This window comes from Aythya ferina, assembly GCF_964211825.1.
Source record: "Aythya ferina genome assembly, chromosome: 8".
NCBI classification, from domain to species: domain Eukaryota; kingdom Metazoa; phylum Chordata; class Aves; order Anseriformes; family Anatidae; genus Aythya; species Aythya ferina.
The window spans coordinates 18,225,815-18,234,507 of record NC_140304.1 but is presented as its reverse complement, the minus strand read 5'-3'; the positions used below and the strand labels follow the sequence as shown (position 1 = coordinate 18,234,507).

Genomic DNA, 8,693 nt, shown 5'->3' with positions numbered 1-8,693 from the left:
CTAACCCAGTTCCTTTTGCAGAGAAACTCTTCATGATTTACAGTCTAATGCCTCCATACCATTGGTCATAAACTTCCTTTACAAAGGTGAGTGACATTGCATTTGTTTACCTGAGAGGAACTGCCGCACGGAAACATACGTGGGGAGTGATTCATCCAGATTGTCTTAATGGTGTGGTCACTGAGCCTACTGTTTCTTAATACCTTGTGCCTTATTCCTGTAAAAGTTGGCTCAGAGATGAGATTTCAAGGGCTGTGCTCATGTTTAGTATGAATAGATAAAGGGGAAAAAAATACTTCAGGTTGAGGAAGTGCACAAGTAACACCGTCGTCTCCTTTAAAGACAATAAGTGCAAATGAACTCAAACTTTCCTTTTGCTCTGTTGCTTTGGTTCTTGGACAGCCTGTTAAAATAAACCTGTTCAGGACCAGCTGTGAGGAGGTCTGGCAGCCGCTTGAGGAACACGGTAGTAGACGAGGTCCAAGATGGGTCACAGCAGGCATATTTGCCCTGTGCTGAACTGCTGGTGTCAACCTAAGGCTTGGTGTGGTGTGTGTGTGTGTTTTTCCCTAATTAGTTTAATCATACAAAGTTTTCTAACCTTTTTAGATCTGCAGATATTAAGATGCTTCTAGAGACAGGAGTATTGCTCTTAAAAGCTGTATTCAGTGACTTTAGTGCACCAGGTGAAGACCTACAAGTTACCATGGCTACCCTAAGGCGTTTCCAAGTTGCACTGGCTGAGCTCACACAGCTGGTAGCACTTGCTGTGATCAACAGGAACCAAAGGGCGGGTTCTGCTTCCACCAGACTTGTTTTGCCTCTGCTGGAGCCTGAAGTTTCTCCGCTCTGTTTGCCACAGGAAGTGGCTTCTTAGAAGTGTGGATTCTTCCTCCTTTTATGTTACCAGACAGGCTCAAACACTGAAAGAAGGTAAGAAGTTTGAGGGCTATGCCTTATGAGAAATGAATGATTGAAAAACCAAAGCCCAAGCCACACGTGATAGCAGAAATGCTGTGGTTCCAGTCCTCATTCCAGCCTGAGTTGTTAGGTAGCAAATGTTTGCCGATATGTTAGAGAGGCTTGAAGGGAAGAACGTTTGTCTGTTTAATAACTGTTATCCTATCAAAACGTCTATGGAAAGCATATTTTTCTTTAAATTACTTTTTATTTAAGATGTGCTGAAAGATAAATAGGGCTGAGTTAAATTTGGCTTGAAATGTCTTATGGAATAAATAAGGAAATTGGTTAAACTTTGAATTGAGGGGAGTCTGGCCCACTGTGACCTCCTGGATATGGTGTGATGGTATATACTGGTAGCTCAATGTTTTTTAAGTATTGTGAAGTTTGACCAGAAAAGTATTTAACCTTTGGTGCCAGCTGAATGTTGAGCAGATGGGCAAGTAGTTTCATGTAATTTTCCCAGAGAACTTGATCGCTATGTACATGAGACTCATAGATGGAAGCTCTTCTGAGCTGGACATTTCCAGATGCTCTTTCTGTTCCAACAGCCCCTCTTGGCTACTACTTCCCTGGCTGTAGAAGGCCAGAGCCAGCTTCTCTGCTCCACTGAACTGCTGTCAGCTTATGAAAAATTCTGCATATTTTGAATCAAACCATTATTTGCTCTAGTTTTCAAAAAATGCTGATATTTCTGTTCTTTGCACTTGAATACTTAGGAATCTGAACCCACGAAAGCTCTTAAATACGTTTATATGAGTGGGCTTGTTTGTACATTTAGATTATGTGTATTTGTAAGGTCTGTGCTGGATGGAATCAGATGCTAGCAGCTTTCCTGTATAACCACTTGATAAAAAAAAGTGAACTGTTTATTATATTAGACCACTCTGTGGCACTGCTGCCAAATGCTGATTCTGTCTCAATGACGATTACTGTAGTTGTTTGCATCATAATAATTCTACAGTAAAAATCAGTGTGACAAATGTGCTAACTGTAACTTCAAAAACCACAAAGGTTTATAAACACTGGTGACGGGGGAGGGTTCACCCTTAAGTGTTTTATCTCTGGGGTTTGATCACTGTTCTTTGTCAAATGACTGTGCTCATAAGAAGAGCAGATTTGGGCTGTACAGATCCTTGCTCTGCTGATACAGATAGAGGTGGTGAGTGGCACCAAAGAGCAGTGAAAACTCTTCAGAAAGTCTGACAACTCTCTGAGCTTGGCTGAAGGCTTTTACCCGAGTTTTCAAATTATTCTTGAAATGATACTGCTTTAAGTAAGACAACTTTTGCACGTCTCACAAGTATTGGAATTTAACACATGGGCAAACAGCCTCCACTCTCCTCAGAGACAGGCAATTACCATAACTAACACACTTTAAAAACCACTTAAAGTGCCAGCATCTTCATTCTGTATTCCTGTAATAGAAGACCTGTTGGAGATGATGCTGACAGTCTCTGCTCTTGGGAAGGCTTTCCCTCCTTAAGGGTGAGGTTTTTGGGTGTTGTTCAGTGCCTGACCAAGTGGAGGTTGGTAGGAGGTGGTTTGTCTCTCAGATGCTTTACTGCGGGGCCACCTGTACGTGTACATTTCTATGTATAGAATACATCTAGCAGCTCTGCAGTGGCTCCTGGGCTGAGTGTTCATCAGGCTTAAAATTTTACAGAAAAATTCCTCTTACACCTTGAGTGGTCAAACACAGCTAACGTTGATGTGCTTTGTGCTAATGACAGAAATTCTTACCTGGCTGGTGAACTTCAGGTCACGTGATGATTCACGTGAAAACCCTGCCATAGTATCTGGAGAGTTTTTCAGTGTCTGTTTTTGTAGATTGCTTCAATACAGAGTTTGTACACTAAGCCTGTCATTATGACAAGTAAGCTATTAAAGAGTAAGGCAGCTCCAGTGCAGACATGGTATCTGCCATGCGTGTGTGATCTTCATGGCCCAAAAGGCCCTTTTCTCCATCCCTGGTTAACGCTGTCAGTGCTCCCAGCTTGAGATGAATTAAGGATGAAATGACACTGTCAGTCTGATTTTATAAGATATAAAATGAAACTGAGGTGAAATTTCTCATTGAATACTGATTCACAGTGTGTGAAGAGATTTTCCTTTTGAGTACACTTGAAAGGAATAATTACCTGCTAAAAAGGAGGAATATGATTACCTGTATCTTAATTTAAAACCAAACAAACCCAGGCTCACAAAATCTGTGAGAAGGGCACTACCAGAATCACGGTACTGCCTATGTATGACAAGCCGTGGGTGGCAGAGCCAGTTCTGGTCACCATGCTGCCATCCTGAGCAGGACCCTGTGGTTACCAAGTCTCAGAAAAGGCAAGAAATGGGGGAACAAATGCTTCTAATATTATTAAACTTTGTGGTTATCCAGTGCTTGTACACACACGGATGCTGAACAACAGCAATGCCTGTGTTAGGTTATAGGGTGAGTTCCGCTTTCACAGAAGTAATTTATGGCAATCCCCAGCTGTTACAATGGTAAATTATGATGAATAAAATAATTAAGTGGTGAGGAATCTGTCAGTAAACTCATAAAAGGTTGGGCACAGGGAGGCTGTAGATGGCTGCAGTCATACAGAGCTCTGAAGCTTGGGGCAAGCAAACAGAACATCACTTTAGTCTTGCTTTGTTGCTGTGTTTTTTTAAATATGAAAAGGCATGGAAAGCCAAGTCTTACACCCATTTCCTCACACGATCCTGCCTCTCAGGTCACTGAAGGAAAATGCCTTAGCTCCAGCTTGGCATTAATTGCTCTGTGTGGTGCCTTGGAGACTGGTGGTGATGGTGGTCAGTCATACAGGCAGCCACCACCTGGTGGCTCCAGAGAAGGCCCTTGGAAGGGTGTGGAGACACCTGTGGGCTGAAGTTGATCTGTTTGTGTGTACACTCACCTGGGTTTTGTGACTGTCAGATGTCCTCTGCTGCTTGTTTCACAGCAATACCTGCTTGGCCTGATGGCAGGGTCTGCCTTTTATTTTGGTGATGCAAAAATAAGCTGTGAGTTTTATTTCTTGGCACAGGCTGATCTATTCCAGGGATGTACTTTCCTTTGGGAAATGCCAAATCTTTGCACTCAGGACTAAGAATTAACCCCCCTGCTTTGGTTTGTGCTTTCTGTAGGTAGGGACTTGCTGCTCAGACAGGCCCTGGCCCCAGGTGTAGCTGGCACAGGTGCAAGCATGGGCCTGCTGGAAAGGGCTGCTGCAGGTCTCACAGCCAGTGGCACCCATCTGCCTGTCCCACTCCACACTGAAATTCAGACTGTGGGTCTTTGTTACAGCCCCCTCAGTGGCCTTTGGCACAGACCTGGGTGGCGCTGGCTGTGCCCAGGCCCTTGTGGCGGGCAGGGACTCTCCTCAGGGGCAGAGCATGGCCAGGCTTCAGAGCAAGTGTGTGGTGTGGGGAGCAGCAGGGTTCAGAAGTCATAAACCTGGATACTTAGACTGGTGTGGATAATCTGGTGAAAGCATTGGCTAGGCAAGGCTCTGCTCTGGGGATGTGGCTGCTTATGCTGGGACGTGTATGACTGAGTCATGGTGGAGTAGGTGAGTGTGACAGATTCCTTACTGCTGGGATTGTAGGGTTTGTCACAGTGTGTTACAGCTGTGCTCTGCCAGCCTGAGGAGGGGGAAAGCAAGCTGGCAGCATTACAAGTCACACAGTCTGCAGAGGGGGTCCTAACAGCACTGAAGAGCTGCTGGTTAAAGATGTCTGTTCTCAAGGCCTCTCCTCGATGAAGATCAGTGCTTTCTAGAAACTGGGTTGGGTACGCTAACGTGAGTACTGGAGAAACCAAGTCATTGCATGCTGAGGAAGGCAGAGTAAAAAGTTATATTAACTGTCTTGTTCTGCCTTGATCCTTCTGCCCCAAAAATGTGCATTTGTCCATGGGATTTATAGCCTAGTCAAGGACTGCAGCCTAGCAACAGCTATGATAAATGCTTGGCCTTGAAATTACATAAATTCTACGACAGCAAAACGTGGAAATTTTTCTCTGCCCATATTTCAGGGCTGAATGCTTTAGTCAGTGGTTTGGGCCATCATTCCACTGAAATTACATAAAGTTAATAATGGGTTTAAAAAAAAAAAAAAGGCTATACCAAAACACAGATTGTCCTCCTAACCATAGCCTGGCCCCAAGTGTGGAAAAACATCATGATCTCTTAACCACCTGGCTGCACCCTGGTCTCAAATACTAAATGATATGCTGTGCTGAAAGTCTCACTTTAAATTCAGTGTGGGAGCCAGGCTTCTACCTAACCAAATTAAATCCAACCTTAAAAGGTTGTTATCAAGAGAATATCTTCCAGTGTCTTTTCAGGGTTGAAAGCTTGCAAATAATAGTATTAAACTTTATTAAACTTACTGAGGGATGCATCTAGAAGTACAGTTAAGGAAAAACTTGAAGCTGTTCTAGTGAATTATTTTGGAAATGTTAAGGCTTCCGCGCTGGAAATCCATTATCTAGTTATTCCTATATATCAAATGCTAGCACAGCCTCTCCTGAGGGTTTCCATTATACAGAAACTAGCAAATATATTCTTAGATGAATTTGTGGCTTTACTGTAAGATTGATTTACTCCTTCCCATTCCATCCAGCATGATTTATATTGGGTTTTCATTAGAAAACCCAATATATTTCACATTCTTGGGAAGAATACTGAGAACTAAAACTCTCAGAGTATACTAAGAATCTCTCAGAGTGTACTCTGTTGACTCGCTAGAGTTATTACTTCCCTGCTGCTGCTGAGTAAACCAGGCACTTAAAATGACGACAAAGCAGAAGTACTTAGTCTCTGTGGTTTGATTCTACTAGCTTGGTTTTAGCCCCCTTTTCTTTAGGGTAACTAAAGAAATAGAAATCCTGAGTTATGAGAAAAGACAATGAAGTTTCATAAGCAGTATCCATTGATTTTTATTTAAAAGCTTCATTCTTCTTCAAATTCCTGCACAGTTATTACTGTCACACTGCCTCAGTTAACGTCCTTGTTTCTCCTAAATATGAAACAGTGACTATTAGATGTTGCTATGAAATTATTTATCCCTCCTCCCCATTTCTAACATAAAATGTTCTTGTCTTTTTTGTCACTTTTGGGAGATGTTCAGAGCAAACAGTGTCTTTGCATTCCAAAAATGGATAAGGACATAATTTTATCTAGTCAAGTGACCTGATTATAATCTCAGTCTCAAGCAGTGAGCAGGTGACACTCAGAGAGGCAAAAACGCAGCTCTGAAAGCACAACTGCAGTGTTAGCAAAGATGTGGTTTACACCTGCATCGTATGGGCCTGGCACCTCCCATGTTATTTAAGATTCCTTTGTAGTATTCATGGTTTGTAATGATGCTGAAACCAGCAGTTCTTCCCTTGCTTCATTTGTTTAGAGTGAGTCAGACTAAAACATCCTGAAGCACAATTACATGTGCCTTAACCTGTCTTTCACGTGCTGTAAAGACCTATTCAAACTTGACACTTTCACCGAAGTGCTCATCCCAGCAGCTCTGTGAACTCCTATGCACCAGGCTTAATTCCCTTTCTACAGAACAATTAAACTACATTAGGAACATACAACCTCTGAAGACTGCCAGGATAAGATACTATTACTGGAAACCTCAAAAGAAGCACAATTAATATGTCATTAATACCACTTTGGACTGGTAGATGTGGTGCATGGTATGTATTCTCAAGGAAAATAGGTGGAAATTTATGGGAAAATTATGGGTAGGAATACACGAGGGCATGTTGCTACTGCCTTCTCGGAGCTTATGCATTAGGCTGTCTAGGTCATCTGGGACCAGTGTGCATTGCTGCAAGTGCTCTGAAAGAAAAGTGTTTGACAGCATAGCATGATAGCAGGTAAAATGAACTATGACTCATTAGAAGTACCTGGTTGATGCATTGGAAATCAGTCAACTCTTGTTCTTGGTTGCCTTAGTAGTGGGAAATGTGTATTCCATTTCTCAGTCTTTAGAAGTCTTGTTTAATCTGTTAGTGGACACAGGTGCTGCTTTAGTTAAGGTTTTCAGTGTACAAAGGTGCAACTAAATATGTAGCTGAATACCTTGCTTCTTGGACAGCAACAAAGCTGATAGGTCTCTTTCAGCATCAGGAATCCATTCAAAACATAACTGAGGTACCCAGGAACTCCTTGACCCAGTCCGCGTTCGCCTAGTGCCAAGGTTGCCGTTTAAATCAACAAATTCAAAAGGCTCTGCTCCTGTAGTTGGTCTCCTGCCTAAGCTCACTAGGTGAGTAATTTCATCACTTATTTCCTTCTGTACATCCTTCACGACAAGTGATAAGGAAAAAAAAATACTGTGAATATTCTCCAGCTATCAACTGTGTTGACTTTTTATAAGTGCACTTGGGAGGGAAGCTGCTATTGAGAACCACAGCTGTTCAATACCGTACCGTACCAGCGGGGCTGTCTGTTCTTTGTCTCCTTGACTATCTTGTCCTGTAGGCTGTTCTTAGAAATGACAGCAAATTTAGTTCAAGATAATTGAGATGTATCTTAACAGTTAACAGCTCAAGGAAAAACACAAATTCAGAAAACAGTGTTGTCTTTAGCAGCTTTTGATATAACTATCTTCTAAGAAGTGTTCTGTATCTTAGCATGTGATGGACCCTTCTCAGGCACATTTGACAAATTTTTAAGTCCACTTCTTTTGTCAAGTGTTCAAAGCACCACTATCAAATGAAAATTTTGTAATGTGTCTAAACTCCCTTATACTTACTGTAAGAACAAGTGAATGTAGCTTGTTGCTTTCTGTACGGTCTTGAAACTCTTTGAAGCTGGACTGGAGCCTGTTAGCCTTAACAGGTGGAGTAGATTCATCTCCAAAACAGGCAGAGGTAGATTCATCTCTAAAATTCCAACTTCCATGCTAGTGAAGCATAGCGACAGGCAAAATTTTGTTGTAGTTTTGGTCTAATCTCCCTTGTTGAAGGAAATAGAACGTGTACTTTGCTTCTGAAAGCTCAGGTTCAGGAAAAAGTGACATTCTCAAGGGGGGGGGGCGAGTTTAAGCAAACATATTTTTGTTTCTTCATCAGGTTGGCTATGCATTCTTTTTCTATCTGTATGATGAAACAGTAAAACAGAACGAGTTGAAAACTTATTTGCTTTCCATGGTTTTAGTATCTGTTGGAATGTTTCCCTTAGAACTGAAAACAATTTTGGTCTGCTGTTCATGTTCACATTGCATCAACCTATGACAAAGCTACAAGAAGCAGATACCCAGGAAATCCCTTCAAGAACCTTGTATGCTAAGCTTCACATTCATGTACGTTACCGTATCTCTGCACAAAATGGATTGTACACTTTTTCTAAGCGATGCTATCTCCTGCAAGATCAGTTGTCTTGCTTCCTTCTAAAGATAGGAGGGGTAGATGGACACTTTGTTTCATCTTAGTCATGCATACTTACTGCTTTTATTCTTTCATTAATTCTCTCAAGATTTGGCACAATAAGAGCGTTATATAAGACTAAATTGTTCTTACATAAATCTGAGTAAACGTCTTTTATGAAGTACTGGGTGCTTATAAGTAAAAATGAATCACTTCCTTTTTAAACGGGAGATTTAAACCTTGTATTTTATGTAGTTAATTGCCACAAGCCAAAATAACCTTTTGAGCTTCTTAAATTTTAACAGCTGCTGACTGGATGAAACAACCCACACTGATAAATAGAAACTTGAGAATTTCCAAAATA

General features: G+C 41.7%; 1 long non-coding RNA gene across 1 annotated transcript in view; it reads left to right on the top strand.

Moving 5' to 3' along the window:
* Positions 1 to 288: 288 nt before the first annotated feature.
* LOC311440539 overlaps positions 289 to 8,693 on the top strand; it is a 29,263-nt gene continuing 20,858 nt past the window's right edge. Inside the window, exon 1 of the long non-coding RNA XR_014695459.1 lies at positions 289 to 933. This is a non-coding gene — a long non-coding RNA (uncharacterized lncRNA). The remainder of the gene's footprint in view (positions 934 to 8,693) is intronic.